General features: G+C 35.3%; 1 protein-coding gene across 1 annotated transcript in view; it reads left to right on the top strand.

The window, feature by feature from the left end:
• SCN2A (sodium voltage-gated channel alpha subunit 2) overlaps positions 1–22,158 on the top strand; it is a 136,250-nt gene that overhangs the window by 593 nt on the left and 113,499 nt on the right. The gene's annotated exons all lie outside the window — the stretch shown is intronic.

The following is a 22,158-nucleotide window of genomic DNA, read 5'->3' as shown; positions in this document are numbered from 1 at the left end:
AGCCCAGGGCTGAGCCTTTTGATAGCAGCCTCTGAGGCATGTCAACATACTGATCCCAAAGGCCTTCTGAACAATTTTTGCCAGTAATAATGATATAGGTGACTTATGCTTTTTATCCCATTTAGGAAAAATATGTAAGTCATTTCTCCCACATGAGTGGAAGATTTATGTAATGTGTTTAGTAGACTTGGAATGATGGTACAGACCCTGCCCCTCCTCCAGTGTGGATGGGAGGAGGACACTGAAAACAAATTAATTACTGAGAAAATGAATTTTTCTTAGATTGTGGTAGATTTTTGAGGATAGGACTGTGGCCATTTGAAATAGTTGATGTTGTATAAGATGCTCACATTTAAAATTATTTTTCGTCATGTGACATTAGCTGTGCTGAAGAGTGGAATGACTCAGGAGCTAGAAATTGCATGCCACAGCCTTGCTTTTCTGCTGCTTCTCATGCTTTCCCCTAAATTCTCTTGTTATTATTATCAAATTAACAGGAAGAAAACAATTTAAAAGTCTCAGTCATCATTTATATAAATTTATAATGGAATTTTAATATATTTAAAAATTATTTTTGTAAGATCATTTAAAAATATCTGATTCCTTCCTCTTTCAAAAGTGCGGTGTATTTGTATGTATGTGTGCCATGCTGGTGCTGGAGGTGGCAGGTGCTTCAGGATGTTTCTATCTTACTCATCGTTGTTTTTTATTTTTTTTCATAAAGTGATGGTTTTGCTATGTCAGAGGTTGTGAAAGCTATGGGGAATGATCTTACAGAATGGTTCGAACCACTAGGAAAAAAATTCATTCCTTTCACATGTGGAATCTAGAAAGAGATTTAAGTTGCATACAATTCTAGTTACATGAAGATTTTTTAGGAACTCAGATTTTTAGTTTTTACCTATCTCATTATTTAAAGAAAAACAGTTGTGGCCGAGAGATTAAGTAAAATTTCCCAGAGCCACATAATTAGAATCAGAGGCAAGACTAGAATACTGACTGACAGGATTCAGTCTTTCAGAGCAGTAACATAGTTTACCTCTAGGGTGAACATTTCCAAATGGCATATACCAGGTATATTGATGTTGACTCTGTGTGTGTGTGTGTGTGTGTGTGTGTGTGTGTGTGTGTGTGTGTGTTTATAGGGGGGTAAATTTTGTGAAGTATTTTCTTTTAGTGTTCATGTTACAATGGCATCATATATAGTGTTCAGTTTTCTCAGGGGTCTTGACAAGGCATCCAAGAAAACTAATAAAAGAACTATGGAGATGCTCTGTTTCTTAGTATCCTCCTTACACCCTTTGATGAGGTATGTTATTCTACTCTCTGCCCATGAATGATATGGATGGTCACATACTACCTTGCAACTCCATTCCTCCTAGCTAATAAAACAGACTATACAGGTGCTCTGTTGACCTCTACTAGAATATCATCTCATGCCCTGGCCTCCCTTTTTTTCTGGTACCTCCTGGGCACCAGATGCATCCTACTACTTCAATATCCTGAGGGGAATAAAAAGGGATTAAAGTGTGTGACTTCTACATACAATATTTATGAAGTACCATACACCTACCAGGCCTTCCCTGGAGGCTCAGACAGTAAAAGCCCACCTGCAACGTGGGAGATCTGGATTCAATCCTTGGGTTGGGAAGATCCCCTTGAGGAGGGCATGGCAACCCACTCTAGTATTCTTGCCTGGAAAATCCCCATGGACAGAGGAGCCTGGCAGGTTAGAGTCCATAGAATCGCAAAGACTTGGACACAACTGAGCAACCAAGCACAGTGCAGCGTACACCTCCCAAGAACAGTCCATGGAAGGGGCTGAGATGTAAACAGAGGCATAGAGTTTATACCTCATGGAATGTAGCAAGGAAATGTGCTTGTATTGATAGTACTCAAAATATTATAAACCTCAAAATGAAAAATGAAGAAAGGTGGGAAAGTGAATGGGACAGGTGTATGAGTACCTATCTAGTGCTAGGCGCTGTGTTACAACCTGAGATTCACAATAAGCCAAAAGTCACAGTTTCTGTTCATGAGGAACTCAGAGCCTAGAGAAAACGATTTTAAGGGGATATGATAGTTAAATTATTTCTTGAAGAGTGATCTAAGTATAAATAAATAAAAATATAAAGTTGTTTATTCTAAGCACAAAGGTTAGGCATGCAAATATTACAAAGACATAATGAAGACATTATATACAGAAATTAAAGAGAATGGTAAATAATCCAACCTGATTGAAACGTGAGTTTATTGTATTTATTTCCCCTGTGGCAGCAAAAATAAGGATAATGACTTTGGGTTTTGATGTTATGCATTTACATACTAATTTGTACTATCACACAGAGATGATCTGAAAGATGGTGAAAATTTTACATCCAGATATCAGTTTAGAAGGTATAGCTGAATATACGGATGTGTATGAAACTGTGGCAAGAATTAGGTCACACATAAATGAACATCAGTAGGGAATAAAAGTGGAATGGAGTGGCAAAATAGAAGTGGCTGGAGTGGTGGAATAACACAGGTTTAGAAAGGATATTAATTGATTGTGGGAAAGTAATGGGATAAATTAGAGTTAGTTTAATAACAGTGTCATGGGAGATAAAGCACGTAAATTGACTACCAAGAGCAAACCCATAAAGTGGTAAACAAGAGAATAGGGTAGGAGCTGACCTGTTATTAGGTCATGGATGGATTTTAAGAGAAGTTTAGTAGATCTACAGAGACATGAGCTTTAATTGAGGACTAAGTAGAAAAAGAGAAAGCTGAAGAGTAATTTTAGATTTTAAGGTATTTATCAGTGAAGGTAAAGAGAGATAACATGTTTTTATCTTGAAGGGTAAGGTACTGTTAAGGGTAATTTGATTTAAGTTAGGATTAGAGAAACCTCAACCCCTTCATACAGTAAGGATATAAAGTCAGTAGAGAGAAAGTGAAGAAAGAAAAAACAATAAAATAAATTGAAGTCCTACAAGAGACAAGAGAGGAAAGGTTTGAGAATGTTTTTTTGTTCCTTTGAGACCAGAAGAAAGGGTAAATGATATAAAAGAAAGCTAATATAGCCACTTTAGGTGCCCTGTTCTTAGAAATTAAATCCTTGTCTGTGAGATAAAATATCTCTTCTATTTAAATCAGTTGGTTCCTCAGAAAATGCTATTTATGGCATATGGTCTTTCTGGAAGAAATAATTCATCCTCAGTATCAAAACACTTTCCAGCAGAGCATATTTTAATCATATTAATTCTTGATTTTGGAAACTAATAACACTGTTTCACATTAAACTTATTGTATCTACTTTGGTTGTCTATTTCTTATTCAGAATGACCTGTTTGAAAACAGGTTCTATTTTAAACTTGCATAAGATTAGACTAACACACACACACACACATATATATATATATACATCTAGTTTGATTAGTAAGGACTGGTTTGCCCGCATCTGAATTAAATATTCAAGCTCTTGCCTTTTCCTCCCTCAGTTTTATTAGCACTTTCACAGGGCTGTGTGTAAAGAAAAAAGAAAGTCAGTTTAATTACAAATGTCCTTCCCTTAGGGTGAACTAACCTTCTTTATAAAGCTTCCTTTCTCCCTTTCTATTGACAGTTCCAGAATCCTCTTACGTCCTTCCTAGAGCCCATCTCTTCTAGGCATTCCCTTGCACTCACTAGGCATGGGACAGGAATGTGAAGCCTTGAGAAGGCACAGGCGTGAGGAGAGTCCCACCCTTTACAATGAAGCCTCTGAAATAGCTGCTTACTCAGGTAACATTAACTGAGTTCAGTTTAGAATTGCCTGAGTAGGATACTACTCCCTTCTTTCAAGACCTGACTGGGTTGTACCATGAGCCTGACAGGCCACGGAACAGAAGCAGGCATTTAGGTGGCCGCACAGACACAGACGGGGCTTCCCGGGTGTCTCAGGGGTAAAGAATCCACCTGCAAAGTAGGAGTCTTGGGGGATATGGGTGTGATCCCTGGGTTGGGAAGACCCCCAGAGGAGACAATGGCATCCCACTCCAGGATTCTTGCCTGGAGAATCTCATGGACCAGGAGCCTGGTGGGCTACAGTCCATAGGGTCACAGAGAGTCGGACACGACTGTGCACAGCGCAGACATAGATGACTTCCCTTAGGGCTGACCTTGGGCAACCCTATGAAGCAAATGTCACCCCTGCCTCATAGGGGTCACATGTAGATAGTCTCATAGCTGTCAAATAGGCTTCTAAGCTTTATAAATGAGAATATCATTATCTAGCCTCAAATCTGTACTTATTAAAATATTAAGGTAGAATTTAGATTTTATTTTTTTGCTTTTATTCTTTTGTTATTAAAAAATTTTGGATTATTATTGCTACCTGTGGAACTCTTAACCTTTACCCATCCATTTCAGAACCTGATGTTTATTTGTCTCCATCCTTTCCTGACCAGCAGCATGGGCACTCTGAGGGCATACTTGGGATAATTGATGATTTGAATTGTAACAGTAATTCAAGTTCAGTTCCACTAACACTCATTGTCGTGGGCAATGCTTGGCACTAGATGTTCTGAGAAAAATGCTAACTGTTCAGTGGCAAGCCCAGTGTTACCAAACTCAGCTTCAAGAATCCAACACTGAGACACAAGTGTTGGGTAAAAGGAAAGATAACTATTGAGGAAACTGTCAATCCTGTGGAGAAGGTGGACTCTTAAACCTTATCCATTTCAGAACTTAATGTTTATTTGTCTCCATCTTTTCCTGAATAACTCTTGTTGCAAAAAACCAACTCCCCATCTCCCCAGGTTTTGCTCAGAGATTATAAAGGGAAAAAAGAAAGGGTTACCTGTTGGGGAGGGGGTAATCTATTTTCAGAGATGATTGTCTTGATCACATGGTTCCAAGTAGCCATCATGTCTCGCTGTGACCTAAGGCATAAATCTTCGGTCAGCTAGTCTTTCTGGTTCCCACTTACCTGGGTTCTATATGCCTGCGGTCATTATACAGTCAGTGTTTTCCATCTGGTGAGGCTTTCGGTATCTGCTAGATATCTCAAACGGTAGGGCTCAGAAAATTGTCTATAGCACTTGAGAAGGATCTAAAGGTCTTTCCTTGACTTTGTTTAATGGCTAAAGTGTTATTACTTTGTCTTTTTTGACTGTTTTCCTTTCTTTCTGTATTTTCTTCCTTCTCTGATTAAATTTATTCTTTGATTGAAGTTTTTTCCACAGACAGGAGGCGGGTGAAGGACGTGGGGTGGGAGGGGCCTGTCTTGGCAGGCCCACGGGACTCTGCTCAGTTACATATCTGCCATCACTTCTCAGTTCAGGGTACTTTCAAGGGATTATATTCTGTCTGGTCTTAAATATTTCCCTTTGAGAAATACTTATTGTATAATATTGTAATCATCTAGTAAGTCATAGGAAGCACAAGGCAAGGCTTAGAATATGTTTCAGATTCCTGCTCTAAGCAGACATGCTAGAAGATACACATCAAGGTCTTCTAAAACTTCTGTTAAAAAAAACCCAAACTTCTCTAACAAAAGTCACACATACTTTTAATATTAACTCCAGATCACTTTCAGATGCTTCCAGTGGTTAAAAAAGCACTGCTTTCCCTACTTGTATAACCCTTTGCTCTATTAATCATTAATGCATTTTGCTCAGTGGGCTTTAAATACTGATAATGGTTGCAAACAAATTTATTTCAAACAGAAATCAATTTGGAAAATAATTCAAATGGTTTTAATATAGATTTTGTATTTTAAAATACTGTGGATTGGTATTTTTGCCTGTACCTACTTCACATGTCTATTATGTCTAGAATACAAGTTTAATATGACCTTCTCTAGTGTTTAATTATAGCCAAAGTAAGATTTATGAAAAATGATTTGCTGTGTTGGGAAAAGTCTTACTTTAGGGTTCAAACAAGAAGAAAGGTCATCATTCCAATGAAGGCAAATAAGCTTCTAATCATCAAATGTAATTTCATATTATATTGATTTTAAGAGCATTTAAAATGTATATACATTTCATGATAAATACCATTGGCTATATGCCTATTGAAGTATTATTTCTAATACTATTTTTCTATTTCTATATTTCTATTTTCTATTTTTATATTTATATTTCTATACTATTTCTAATACTATTTTTCTAAGTAAGAAAAGATGGCTTGCATCAAGAATATGAAGTGAAATCATATTAAAACTCAAAATAATAAAAGCTGTTCACTTATCTCCCTATAATGGTCACACATTAGTGTAATCTCCACCTTACTGTATTGGGATTAGAAAAATTTGAAGTAGGTGAAAGCAGAGATGGAGATGGACTTGGCAAATCAAAAATGTACATTTTTACCAGTGATATGACATTAAAATTTTAAATCAAGGCTTTTATTTGGAAGGAAATATAGTTACTAACTACATTAATAATTTAGAAAGAAAACATTTCTATCATATAAGGACCTTTGTTATTTATAGGAATTTTTGGAAAAATGGTTTAAGAATCAAAGGTAAATTAAATACATTTTATCTATTAAAGTATGTTAAAGACTTTTGAGGGTAAGTAAACATAATTTTTGTTATCTTTTTGTGTCTGCTTGCTAAAAAATAATTTTGTACTGGAATAAAATGGTCTTAGGACTCAATCACCCTCAAGAAGTGCTTTGAATAGTTTGAATTTATAGTTTTGAATGACTAAGTCTTACATTGGTATCTAGGATCAGTTGGGATTATAATATGCTTCCAACATGAGCATGTCTTGGTAGTATTAGCAAATAAGTGTGCAATTATGTGATTGCATAATTATACTGTGCTACATCTTGTGTTGGATGATGTTTATGGGAGAGTGATAAGGGAACAACACTTCCTATTAGGCTTGTAGGAAGGGTAGTGGATTGGTTAGAATATCATGAAAAAATAGAGTTTATGATAAGAGATCATTTAAAAAATGATCCAAATTCCTGTGCATGCATGAGGCTGTAGTCTTGACCTTTGTAATATGGAGAATTGAAATTCAGAATCCCTCTGTACAGCATAGAGCCTTAAGGAGTTGTACCCTTACTGAAATGAGAATTAAAGAATGTAATCTGCTGATACAGGAATTCAAAGAAACTTGTTTCTGTCCTGTCTTTTGGGAGGAAAGAGTCTTTTAGAAAGAATTAACTCTAGGACTGTGTGTGACTGGTAAATCAAGTCACTTTACCTTCTGAATATATACCATTCTGTAGGAAGGAATTCCTCATTGTATAAATTAACACAGAGATCAGTATCAGGTCAGTGACATCTCAAGTGCTTGGCAGAAGGAATTGTAAAATTGCTAAATCACTGTAAATCTAAATCATTGTAAATGTTTGTAAAATCTTTTTCTCAAATTTTAAATATATTAGGAAAAGAATCTTAAGATAAACTCATAATAAAAAATTATAAACTACATGAGAAATAAACCACCATAAGGGCTATTCACCAGACATCACAAAAAATACTTAGAACTAGTACCTCAGGAATTTGGGATAATAAAATAATCTATAATAAAATATAAATGAGCATATTTAAAATTATAAAGTGTTAAGGAATAAAAATGCTACTGAGTAAAATAGGTGTATTTTGAAAGAAACCAAATAGAAATTTATAAATGAAAATTATAAGAACTAGCATTTTAAACCTCAGTAAATGGATTTAATAGAATAGATTCAGCTGAAATAGGAGGTAAAATTTTGTAGATGGATATAAGGATTTACCTAGGGAGGGGGGACCGGGATGGGGAATACATGTAAATCCATGGCTAATTCATTTCAATGTATGACAAAAACCACTGCAATGATGTAAAGTAATTAGCCTCCAACTAATAAAAATAAATGGAAAAAAAAAATAAGAACAAAAAAAGACAACAATCTGCTACAGAAAGTGTATCTGCCTAAATAAAATTGCTTTCACCTTAAAAAAAAAAAAAAAAAAGGATTTACCTAGGATGTATCAATTGCACTCTTGATGTTAAAAAAAGCAAGATAAGCAGAGTTAAAAGTTTCAGCAACAAGAAACAGATATTTGAGAAAGAGATAGAGATAACGGGGGAGAATTAAATAGAAGAGAAAATTACAATATTGATCAAGACTTGTTTCCTTGGATAGAACCCCAGCTTGAACAGTATTTTAACCCAACTAAACTCCAATTCATTGATCTTATCACACTTTCACTGTTCTTAATGTCTGCTTTCCTTTTATTAAATAAATTCTATCACTCATAATAATCACTCCTTACATGCACACTTAACAAACTCTCCCTCCCTCTTTTTTAAATTTTCTGGTGAAATCCCCTCCTAATTATAGCCAACTCTCCCCTTACTCCTGTGTGCACCCATGTAGCTGGTCATAAGCACAAAACTCAAGTGGGTCCTTGATGCTGCCCAGCGATCATACCACTGTTCCCTAGACCACTCATATCCCAGTTTCCTGGACTTGGATTTCATACCCTTTCTTTTCTTCTCAAACCACCAATACTTCCTACTTCATGTTCACTCTTAGTCAACAATGTTGTTTCCTGAGAAAATTCAAACAATCAGGAGATATTTTTTCCTTTAAGACTTTCCTCACTAAATGCATTTCCCCACCAAGTTCTGTACCCACATATTCTGGCTTCCCACCTGTTACCTTAAATCAGCTACCTCTGCTTCTACCTAAAACAATCATTGCATCTGTGTATTAGACCCTATTCTTCCTTACCTACACAAGGCTTCACTTCAGCAATTTTTTTCTCTCTCTCCTACACCAGTAATTTTAGCTTCTTACTGTATGATCATGCAAACATTTTATTATTGCTCCTATATTAAATTTTTTTCTTCCTTCACCAACTACTTCCCCATTTCAATCCTCGTCTTTTCAAAATCACTTATCAAGGGTGTTTGTTATATTCTATGTCCATTTTTCTCCACCCATCCTCTTTTAGTCAAGTTTTCACTCTCACCATTTTATCAATTCTTGATAAGAATACAGGAACCACCACATTGTCCAATGGTCCATTCTGTCTTTGTCTTAGCTGAGCACATTGCAGTATCGGACATAGTGCATCATTTCATTTCCCTTGATATATTTCCTCTTGGATTCCAGGACAGGCCATGATCTTGGTTCTTCTTCCATTAACTCCTCCACATCACTTTTCTCTTTACTCTGACTTTCCAAAGTTCATTACTTATGAGTATCCCTGATCCAGTCCCTGATTCTCTTTTTTCCCTCTATCTTCATCACCTTCTTGTGATTCATTGAGTCCCGTGGCTTTAAATGCCATGTAAATAATTATAATTTTCAAAAGACTTATGTGTCCCACTGCTTCTTTGACATGTTGACTTTGATATCTCAAATAGAACTCAAAGTTAACATACCCTAAACTACATTTCTGAATTTTCCTCTCCCTGACCAACCTGGTTCACCCCCTGCCATCCCCGTTTTACTTCTTAGGGGGTAACTCTAGTCTTACTTATCCTCAGGCTAAAAGCTTTAGAATCATGTTCTCTCCTTCTCTCATATCCTATATCCATTCCCTATGGAATTCCTGTTGATTTCATCTTCAGAATACATCCAGAAGCTGACTACATCCTGGCATCTTGACTGCTACTTCCCTGGTCCAAGCCATTACCATATCTCTCCTGGATTTATGCCTTAGTTTCTTAAAACTGGAATTTATTCATCTACTTCTTCTCCTAATCTCAGCAGATGGGAGTAAGATTGTGCCACGTCTCTGCTCAAAATCCTCTAAGTAATGCCTATTGCTCTCAGAGTAAAAACTATGTTACAGTTTCCGGTAAGATTCCATTGAATCTGGTCTCCGTCACATTATTTCTCTGACATCATCTCCAATTTCTCTTTCCCTTATTCACTTTTACTATTTCTTGAATGTTCCAGGAACACTCACATCTTTAGGGAGGTTCATCTTCCTGGAAGGCTTCTGCCTCAGGTATTTGCATGACTAATTCCTTCACCTGCTTCAAGTCTGTGTTCAAATGGCATTTCTAAATGATATCTATTCTGACTATGCAATTAAAAATCTCAGCTCCCTTCCCCTACTCCATTCTTTTGATTCCTCCATACTTTCTTTTTACTTTTTGCTTTATTCTTTTTTCCTTTCATATCCTTTTTTTTTGTTCCTTTCCCTTCTTAAAACTTACAACTTCTAGCACACTGTGTAATTTCTATCTGCTCTGTCAATAATGTAAACTCCAAATGGACAAAGATTATCTTTTTGGTGCACTAATTTATCACAAGTGCTCAGAATGGGTTCTGACATATAGAAGTAACTAAAATTATATTTGTTGAGTAAATGAATGAGCCAACTTAAATTGTATTCCTTTAAGCGTGCTTAGTGGTACTCTCAAGCACCTAGTCCACTGCCTGGCACATAAGAAATTTTCAAAACATACTAGATTAATCATAGCTGAAAATAATGAAAATTGAATATTGAATATTGAATTGAAATTGAATATTGATTTCACACATAGTGTATACTATGTGTCCTGAACTTTCTCCATGTAGATTCTTTTAATTCTTGCAACAACTATCAGGAGGAAAGTGTAAGTTTCCTTTTTACAGATGTGATAAAGTTTTCATTGTTACAGCTGTTTGGCCCGGGACTCTATTCTTTCTCAACTATTTCTGTATCCTCACTGTGTAATCTTCAGAGACTGTATCATAGAAAGTTAAATCTATTCTCTTGTTTGGAGATGACTAGAAGTAATAGTTGCAATGTCAAGTGTGTTGGGAATATTCTGTTTTTGTTTGCAGTTGAAGCAAATCTTTAGTGTTGTGAATAATAATTTTTTTGTTATCTTAATAAGTTAGGAAAATTGACTTTATATTCTGTCCTTTTAACTCTGTAACTGTTATAAAATTATTTGCTATTTAATATACATCAACCACCAGGATTTTTTCCTATTTTATTGTGATATAATTGACATACAACATTGTGTAACTTTAAGGTATACAACATATTGATCTGATACACATATGTTGGCAATATATTACTAATGTAGTGTTAACTAACACTTCCATAATATCACATAATTATTGTTCCTTTTTTTGTGGTGGGAAGTTTTAACATCTACTCTCTTAAATTTTTGACTATGTAATACATTATTGTTAATAATAATTTAAACAATAATTACAACACTGTACATTAGATTCCCAGAACTTGTTCATCTTCCAAGTGGAAGTTTATATTCTATGGCCAGTATCTCTCCATTTTCCTCACTGTGTACCCCCAGGCCTTGATAACCCATCATTCTCCTTTTTTAAGAGTTTGGCTTTTTGGATTCCACATATAAGTGATACCATACAGTATTTGTCTTTCTCTGACTGACTTCACTTAACAGAATTCCCCAAGCCATTCATATTGTCACAAATGGCTGAATTTTTCTTCCTCATGGATGAATAATATTCAGTTGTATATAGAATATGATACATGCCACATCTCCTTTATCCATTCACTCATTGATAGACTCTTAGGTTATTTCTGCATCCTGGCTATTGTGAGCAACACTGCAATAAGCAAGGGAATGAAGATATTCCTAAAATATTTGGCTTCATGTCCTTGGATATATGTCAAAAACAGGATTGCTAGATTATGTGGTAGTTTTATTTTTAGTTATTTGAGGAACTGCTGTACTGTTTTCTATTGTGGTTATACCAATTTACATTCCCATGGATGGTGCCCAAGGGTTCCCTTTCTCCACATCCTCACCTCTACTTGTTATCTCTTGTCTTTCTGATGATAGCTATTCTACTAGATGTCAGTGATATCCCATTGTGTTTTTGACTTACTTTTCCATGATGTGATGATCAGTGATGCCAAGCACCTTTTCATGTATCTGTTGGCCATTTGAATATCTTCCTTGGAGAAATTCCTATTCATGTCCTTTGACATTTTAAAATAGGCTGAGTTTTTGCTATTGAGTTGTATATGTTCTTTTATATTACTTTGGATACTGACCTCTTATCCAGTATATGGTTTGCAAATAAACTTTCTCCCATTCTGAAGGTTGCTGTTTCATTTTGTCAATTGTTTCTCTTGCTGTGCAGAAGCCTTTTAGCTTGGTGCAGTCCTCTTATTAATTTTTGCTCTTGTTGCTCATGCTTTCGGTGTCATATCCCTCTCCCCAACAAAAGTTGTTGCCAGACCAGTGTCAAAAAATTTTCCTATTTTTTTCTAGTAAATTACAATTTCAGATTTTATGTTTTAATTCTTCAGTTCAAGTTAATTCGTGTATGTGGTGTAAGATAGGGGTTCAGTATCATTCTTTTGCATGCAATTTTCCAATTTTCCCAGCACCATTGATTGAAGAGGCTGTCCTTTCCCCACTAAGTGTTCTTGGCTTCTTTGTCAAATATTAGTTGGCCTTATCTGTGAGGGTTTATTTCTGGGCTCTCTGTTCTCTTACAGTGGTCTGTGTGTGTATTTTTATGCTAGTGTCTTTCTGTCTTGACCATTATACCTTTGTAGTATAGTTTGAAATCAGGTGATGGAATTCTTCCAGCTTTATTCTTCTTTCTCAGTGTTGCTTTAGCTATTTCAGGTCTTTGGCATATAGTGCTCACTTCACTTTCCCTTTTCCCTTTCATGCATTGGAGGAGGAAATGGCAGCCTACTCCAGTGTTCTTGCCTGGAGAATCCCAGGGATGGGGGAGCCTGGTGGGCTGCCGTCTATGGGGTCGCACAGAGTCAGACACGACTAGAGTGACTTAGCAGCAGCGTCAGCAGCTCTCACAGAAGTAGTTTTGCTTGTGGATAGATGCCAAATTTTTGTTGTTGTGTGGGAAGAGAAATACAAGGGACATCTTATGATGACATGTCATTAAACCACTATAGTTTAATTGAAATTACCCAGTTCAGCTGTCCCAGAGTCTTCATGGATGTCTTCTACATTTCAGCTTAGATATTTGTCTTTTTTAAGGGCCTATATATGTCTTTATTACTTTATTTGTAGAAAATTCTGTCTATAAAATATATAGTCGTATAGAAAATATATGACTTTCTACTTAGTCATACTGAAAGATATATCCAATGAATATATTTCTGTCCTCAACAGATTCCAGGGTTCCAATGAAAACATTTTTTTATAATATTCCATGCTTCAGAATACATGTAAACTTTTGTCCTAATTAAATCTAACTCAAATGTCACTTCCTTTATAATGCTGACTCTGATGTTTTCACATGCAATGTAACATTTTCCTCTATACATCCATTGCATCCTGCAGCTCTCTCTACACTTGTCATAATGTGGACTAGCCAGATTTATGTGTACCTGGGTCATCTATCATGTAAAATTGTTTACTGCATAAGAACAGACATGTGTCTTATCAGCCTACCAATCTATCCAGTACCTACATATACTGTCTTCCATAGAAGGTGATCAATACACTTGCTGAGCTGTGGTCATTTAAAACGGTGATGAAGGTACTATTTGAAATGTCTTGCTTTCACAGCATAACTATGTTCTACTTTAAGTGAGTTATTAAAAGTTTTTAATCATTTACTTTAATGTAATTGGCTTAAATGGCTTTTAAATTTTGTGTTTTAATAGACTACCTAGTGATGTGTAAAAGAATATGGATGCAGAATATATTTTAAAATTTCATAGAAAAATAATAAATATAATTGTAGGGGTCTCTCTCTTTATGTCTTTCTCACACTCACAGTCTCTATTTCAAGATATCATTCATAAGGAATTCTCTTACTCCATGACTGAATAAAGTTTATAATCAATAACAGAATTAATCAGTAGTAGTCACACAAACACATATGCATACACACAAATATCTATGGTCTTTTCCTCTATTATTATTAAAATATTATAATCATTATTATCAAACTTTAAAAATGCAACCTAAAAAGTAAAATGACCAAACTTCTGGAGGAAGTAATAAAGTGTAGATTGCAATACCATTCTGGTATCACAATAGTGAGGGATGTGTATCTTGTAGAATGCATCAATTCCTTAACTGCAGAATTTTTTAAGACGACACTTTACTCAACCAATACAGGTTTTTAATGTTTTTGAAGGTCTTATTTTGGATTAATTTTAGGTTTGAAAAAGAGCTGCAAAGATAGTACAGAGTTACCCCACATATCTGTCACCCAGCTTCCCCTAATAGAGACCTCTTATAAAATCTTGGGACATTTATTAAAACAAAGAAATGAGCACTGCACTATGCTGTTAGCTGACTCTAAGTGTTAGACTGCTCTGTTCTGGGTCAGATCCAGAACAAAGCATAGCATTTAGTCTCCCTGCCCCCTTGGTCCCCTCCAATCTGTGATAGCCTCGCAATCTTTCTTTGTCTCTCTTGACTTCAAAACTGCTGAGTAGTGGTCAGATATTTCCTAGAATATTCCTCAGTTTGCGTTTTGTCTGATGTTTTCTCATGTTCACACTCAGATTATGGATGTGGGAGAAGAGTACCCCAGAGTTGGGTGTTTTTTCCTCACGCCATGAGGGGTGCCTGCTATCTGCATGATTTGTCACTGATGATGGAAACCTTGATCACTTGGATAAGGTTCAGCCAATAAATTTAATCTCTGGTTCCATGTCATTCATCATTTTTCCATAAGCTATGGTTTCTAAAATTCCTGACCTTGGTTAAGTCTTAAGAAAAATAGTGATATAATTGTATTGATGTAATTTTGATTTGAAACAGACATTAACAAGTAAGAAGGTTTCTTTTATTTCTCTAACAAAAAAGGCTGTATGATTATTTATGAGTAAATATGAGACATTAACTGTCATTTTAGCATCTGGATATAGTTCATATTCTTTATTGATTCATTGACATAATATATTTCATGAATATATTTTCTATAACTGTATTATTTTTTCATGGCTATTTTGGATCTTCCTTTTCCGTGTGCTGTTAAGTAACTAATAGATTTTGTTTAAGATTTTTGTATTTATTTTTACTAGTGGTTGTAGATTCCATTTCTGGTAAGGTTTTACTATGAAGTTTGTATTTGTTTCTTAACTCTTTTGGATAATTTACTGTTTATCTTTGCTTCGAGTCAATTTAAAATGTGGAAATAAAGTGCTTCTGTATAATGTCAATATTTATTTTCTAGAAGATATCAATAACTTCTGTAAAGCAACACCTTCATTGTTATTATAACTTAGTTTTAACATATTTTTTCAATTAGTTGCCTTATAATTTGTCTGGTCAAGTTTTCTACTTCTTATACAATTTGACAATTTCATTTTCATGCATGTTATACATTTCATAGAGAAAAAGATTTATAAATTTCAAAATAAGTTTTATAATGTGTTGTAGTCAAGGAATGTGGGCTAAGTCTGAAAATTCTACCTTCTAGAGTTTATTAAATTAGGATATTTTGTTTAGTTGCTTGTTTGTTGCTTGTTGCTTTGTTACTGTGCATCTGATCAGTTTTAGAAATTATAAAAGAAATTTTCTCTGTACAGTAGAAAGTTTGGTACCTAGTTATTAAAACAACAGTAACAATTATTTTATTCAAATCTTCAATGCTTCTATCTTACTCTTTTTTTTTCCTATCTTACTCTTATACTTGATCTCTCAAAAACTGGGAGAAATGAATTTATGTCTTCAACAGTTGTGTTGATTTATGTCGAATTTCTAAGTTTTGCATAACAATGTACTACTATTCACTTTACAAATTGATGACTACTATAACTTTATTGGAAGATTTACCTTTATAAATATAAAATTACCATATTTATCCAGTTATTATTTTTGCCTTGAAATATATTTTGTCTCAAGTAACATAAAAACCTACATTTTTGTTTGTATTTGTCTGATATATTTTTGCCCGTTTTTTATTTTTAATTTTGGCAATTTTTTCTATGCTTCTTTTAAATAAACAGCATCTGTTCAGTTTTTACTTTATGATCTAATTTGGTATTTTTTGTTATTTAATGTGAATAAACCGAATCACAATTTATTATCATAAATTTTAGGTATATTTGGCCTTTCTCTTTCTTCTGATAACTTCTCTTGTCTTTTCTACTTTTATTTTTAGTGTTTTTCATGATTTTTCCTGGACTGTATCAGCTATCATTTTTTACTTTCTTTTTTTCTCACACTATTTTTTCTAGTTTTTGGAATACATTTATAGCCTCATTTTATTCCATAATTTTAAAGAAATTGTCACCATCATAAGTGAAACAGTATCTATTAGCAATTTCCTTATAAGATAAAACTGTTAATTTTTCCTTCACTTTCCAACTATTCCCTAGTGTTTTGAGAGGAAATCTGGTATTTTATACAAATTTATATAAATGTTCTTAATAAGTCTATTGTTTTATAACCATCTTGACAACAGTGATTTATATATTGCTCTATGATTTAACTCTATGTCCTGAGAGCTCTTTTATATACAATTTTGTCATTTTTTCCTCATCATCTTCTGTAGAGCTAAAGTATATCTTAAAATCATCTTTTTATGAAGGATACATTGTGATATATTTTCTTACCTCTTGATGTTTGAGACTGTTTCTCCAATGCCTTCATAGGGGAATAACAGTTTCATTTGGTATACAACTATTTTTATTGGAAATGAATCATTTTTTCATACCACATACTTAAAAGAGTTATATCTTCATCTTTCCCCCTCTCTAGACTAACAGAATATGTCTTGAGTTTCAGTTTGTTTTCATTGATGGGGGCTTCCCTGATAGCTCAGTTGGTAAAGAATCCTCCTGCAATGCAGGAGACTCCCGTTTGATTCCTGGGTCGGGAAGATCTGCTGGAGAAGGGACAGGCTACCCACTCCAGTATCCCTGAGCTTCCCTTGTGGCTCAGCTGGTAAAGAATCTGTCTGCAGTGTGAGAGACCTGGGTTCGATCCCTAGGTTGGGAAGATCCCCTGGAAAAGGGAAAAGCTACCCAGTCTAATATTCTGGCCTGGAGAATTCCAGAGACCGTATAGTCCATGGGGTCACAGAGTCAGACACAAGTGAGCGACTTTCATTTCACTTTGCTGGTCCCTTTTGATGTACAGAGTTTTTTTTGATAAAAAGATTTCATTCTTTCTGGAGATTAGAAATTGTTGAAACTATCATGTTTGCTTTAGTTTTCCTTCTGAATTGCTAGTTTTAATTGTAGTATCTTCTTGGCTTTTGCCTCATACATTTTTTAATATTTTTAATAATCATTTCTATCTCATTTCTCTTCCCTCTTTGATCTCCGGAAAGAGATTGTCTTTTCCAGATTGTCTTGAGTTTGTCTTCTATTTTATTTAGTGTATGTAACTTCCAACATTTTCAAATCTACTGTTTATTGTTTGTATTGTACTTATGAATTTAGCCATTTTTGGAACTATCCTTTGGGCTTCCCAGGTGGCTAGTGGGTAAAGAATCCACCTACAGTGCAGGAGGAGCAGGAGACATGGGTTTGATCCCTGGGCTGAGAAGATCCTCCAAAGGAGGGCAGGCAGCCCACTCCAGTATTCTTGCCTGGAGAATCCCATGGACAGAGGAGCTTGGCGGGCTACAGTTTATAGGGTCGCAAAGAGTTGGACGTGACGGAAGTGACTGAGCACGCTTGCACAGAAGTATCCTTGCAGTCTCCAGTTGGACTCTCTTGCTGTCAGATTTTCTTTCATATTTAAGCTGTCCTCTTAATTAGAGTATATTTCAACATTAGCGTGTGTTGTTTTGCAGTAATTTGGTTTCATAAGGAGGCATCTGAGTTGATTATTACAAACATACACCTTGTTTTGAACAATCATATGTCTGGTCATTTTTCTCTGTTCCTTCATCCTTACAGAAAAAATTCTATGCTGTAAATAATGGATTTGTGATGATTCTGTCAAGTATAGTTGATTTCCTGTAATTGTCTAGAGATCTTTTAGGCAGAAAAGAAAGCTTTAAATTCCCAGTAAGTATAACTTTGCCATTTGAAAGGTCCAGGGCCCAAGGAAAATAAGAGCTAATCACTGCAGGGACTGGTAGGTTTGGCAGCCAGGATCAAATCTTGGGAATTAAGGCATTTCCTGAATTCAGTTGTCTTTATGGAGAGCAGTATTCCTGTTCTCTACTTGACATGGCTGTCTGCTCACATTGTAAGCTGCACACGGACTTTGCCATCTAGTGAACATCCTAGAAATATTGGTGAAATCTGTAGTGTTCTATGATTGCTGCAAAACATACTCTTCTTCCAACATTTGTCACAGGCTCCAGCAGGGATTATGCTATTCTGTGTGCACATCTTTCATTTATTTCTGAGTAAAAACTGATCTTCCTTATGCCCGCAGTTCTGCATATGTTTGGTTTTCTTTCAGTCTGCTGCTGCTGATCTATATCTAGAAAGACACTTAGAGCATGTGCAGATCTGTCTCCCTAGTTTCCAGCAATGATACACATTCTCCCTTCCCAGTTCATTTCAGAATGTGCAGTGCTCTTTTCACTTGCATCTGGCAGTTGAGAGGGTGGTGCATTGAAAGGAGAGGAATTAGATGTCTGTGACTGAGAAACTGTTTCACCCAAAGGTAAATGCCTTCAAATCCTAAGATTATCCATGAACAAAGGAAAGAGATTTAACAGATGTATTGACTGACTCGAATAAATAGGTAGTTTTGTTTACTTAATAGATAATAAAGTCCCATTTTTATTTTCAGCTCAAATAACTTTTGTTTCTTTTTCTTTTTTTTTTTTAAATCTCACAGTTTCTTTAGAGATAACAAATCATCACTAGTGAAAACAGGATTGGACTGGGAGTTAGAAAAACAGAACTCTGATCACAGATCTGATACTATTTATACTCTTAAATTTGATTAATATAAGCTTCAATTTTATTACCATTAAAATGAAAAAAAAAAGGACTACATCTCTACAAAGCTGACTAATTTTTCTAGTTCACATTATTAGAACCATTGATGATGATATATTTAAAAAATTAGACCTAGAAGTTGACAACACTATTTCCTTCTTTAGAAAACAAGAAGTTCCTCTCACTCCAGGTCTCAAATAGTAGGAAGACATAATTTATGCAGTAGGTAGGCTGTAAATGACTTATCCTTGACTTTGTCCTACTAACTTTTTCTGTCCTATTGATTTTGTATCATTTTCAAGAATAAAATATCCTGAATAACTCAAGTAGGGGTACATTTATGAGGTGAGTGTGATTTGGAGCATGCTCATATGGATTTTTTTTTTTTTTTTTGCTGCAAATTATCCTTAATAGAGAATATTTCTGTGTTCCAGAACCTCCTTGCATACCTTCCTCACATGCTTGATCATTTATCACTTTATCATTCTACATCACTACATATGATGTTGAATGTTTTAATTGTTTGAAGACAAAGGGGGTGATCTTTCTGTCTCACTCAAGTATTGATTTGTAGTAAATAGTAATTTACTATTACTATTTCTTTGAGTATTGTTTAATCTGTACAATGAAAAGTACTATAGTTATCTCTCAAAAGGAATGGCCTCTATTTTTTAACTTATAATTAATGAAAAATATTGCAAGTGAAAAAAATTGTGTCTTCTTTTGCAAACAACTGAAAATCTGCTTATCAGTGATAATTAATTAATTATATGACCTATTATTCTTTCCTATGTCCATAGTCATTCAAACACTCTGTCTATCAGATCTAATCCCTTGAATCTATTTGTCACTTCCCCTGTGTAATTGTCAGGGATTTGATTAGGATCTTACCTGAATGGCCTAGTGGTTTTCCTACTTTCTTCAATTTAAGTCTGAATTTTGCAATAAGGAGTTCATGAAGAACCTAGACAGCATATTAAAAAGCAGAGACATTACTTTGCTGACAAAGGTCCATCTAGTCGAAGATATGGTTTTTCCAATAGTCATGTATGGATGTGAGAGTGGGACTGTAAAGAAAGCTGAGTGCTGAAGAATTGATGCTTTTGAACTGTGGTGTTGGAGAAGACTCTTGAGAGTCCCTTGGACTGCAAGGAGATCCAACCAGTCAATCCTAAAGGAAATCAGTCCTGAATATTCATTGGAAGGACTGATGTTGAAGCTGAACCTCCAATACTTTGGCCACGTGATGCGAAGAGCCATCTCATTAGAAAAGACCCCGATGCTGGGAAAGATTGAAGGCAGGAGAAGAAGGGGACAACAGAGGATGAGTGGTTGGATGGCATCACCAACTCAATGGAAATGGATTTGAGCAAGCTCCAGGAGATGGTGAAGACAGGGAAGCCTGGTGTGCTGCAGTCCATGGGGTCACAAAGAGTAGGATACAACTGAGCAACTGAACAACAAAATTATCTTTCGTGAATTTTCCAATCCAGATCTTTTCTTCTTTTTTTTTAAGATCAGTATCTGCATAGGACTTTACTCAAAAGATTAAGGTGATCAGATGAATTTGATCTTCCCCATTGTTAACCTTAATTTAATTGCATTCCTATCCATTTATTCTGATTTTGTCCCATACTTAATGTTATTTGTCTTCTTTGTTCTTGACCCTGTTCTACCTCATATTCCAAGAGAAATTCCCCCTAAGCAAGTACTCTCTCAATATCTTTAATTTCCTATTCTTCATTAACTCCTTTTGTTCTGCCTTTGAGCAAGTATAGCTCTTTCTTACACTGAAAAATGGGCTCTTTGGTTAGATTTTTCTTCCCTTGAAAGTGAATTTCTTAAACAAGTTTTGTGAAACTTTTTAAACCAAATTTCTTTATTTCTTTATAAACTGTGCATGTATGCTTGGTATCTCAGTTGGGTCCAATTCTTTGTAACCCCATGGATTGTAGCTCTCCAGGCTCCTTTGTCTGGAATTTTCCAAGCAAGAATGCTGGAGTGTCGAGCCTTTCCTCCTCCAGGGGATCTTCCAAGGCAGTTATCAAACTTGCATCTCCTGCATTGGCATGCAGATTCTTTACCACTGAGCCACCTGGTAAACTCATCTTTATAACCTAATTGTTGCTTATCTACTCTCAGTGCTGTACTAAAATTGTAATCTTAAATAGGTATTAATATTTTACAATATTTAAGATATTTTATAATAGACACCTTTTCCCTTAATATTTAATTTTCCTTCTTAATGGCTTCAGCAAATTATACTGACTTTTGGCATTAAAAAAAAATTATTTTATTTTTAATTGGAGAATAATTACAATATTGTGATGGTTTCTGCTGTACATCACTGTGAATCAGCCAAAGGTAGACGTACATCCCACTCCTCCTGAACCGCCCTGCCACCTCCCCACCCATCCTGGCCCTCTAGTTGTCAAATAGGACCAAGTTTGTGTTCCCTGCATCACAGAGAAAATTCCCTCCAGCTCGCTGTTTTACGTATGGTAATGAATATGTCTTAACACTGCTCTCTCAAGTCATCCCACTCTCCTCCTCCCCCACTGTGCCCGTAAGTCTGTTCTTTATTTTGTGTCTCCTTCGCTACCCTGCAAATAGGATCATCAGTACTATTCTTTCTAGATTCCATATATATGGGTTAATGTACAATGTTTGTCTTTTTCTTTCTGACTTGCTTTACTCTGTATAATAGTCTCTAGGTTCATCTACCTCATTAGAACTGATTCAAATGCATTCCATTTTATAACTGAATAACGTTCCACTGTGTATATGTACCACAGTTTCTTTATCCATTCATCTGTCGATGGGCATCTAGGTTGCTTCCATGTCCTAGCAATTGTAAATAGTGCTGCTATGAACACTGGGGTATATGTATGTATTTTTCTATTATGGATTCCTGAGAGTATATGCCCAGTAGTAGGGTTACTGGGTTATATGATAACTTTATTCCTAGTTTGTTAAGGAATCTCCATACTGTTATCCATAGTGGCTGTGTCAGTTTCCTTTCCCACCAACAGTGCAAGATGGTTCCCTTTTCTCTACACCCTCTCCAGCATTTATTGTCTGTAGACTTTTTGTGGCATTCTCACCAGTGTGAAATGCTACCTCATTGTTGTTTTGATTTACATTTCTCTAACAATGAGTGATGTTAAACATCTTTCCATGTGTTTATTACCCATCTTTATGTCATCTTTGGAGAAATGTCTGTTTAGTTCTTCTGCCCACTTTTTGATTGGGTTATTTGTTTTTCAGGTATTGAGCTGCATGAGCTGCTTGTATATTTTGGAGATTAATCCTTTGTCAGTTGTTTCATTGTTATTATTTTCTTCCATTCTGAGGGCTATCTTTTTACCTTGCTTAGTTTCCCTTGTTGTGCAGAAGTTTTTAAGCTT

The sequence above is a fragment of the Odocoileus virginianus genome, chromosome 13 (genome assembly GCF_023699985.2).
Source record: "Odocoileus virginianus isolate 20LAN1187 ecotype Illinois chromosome 13, Ovbor_1.2, whole genome shotgun sequence".
NCBI lineage: Eukaryota > Metazoa > Chordata > Mammalia > Artiodactyla > Cervidae > Odocoileus > Odocoileus virginianus.
Note: the sequence above shows the minus strand (reverse complement) of the source record. Positions and strands in the feature narration are given on the sequence as shown.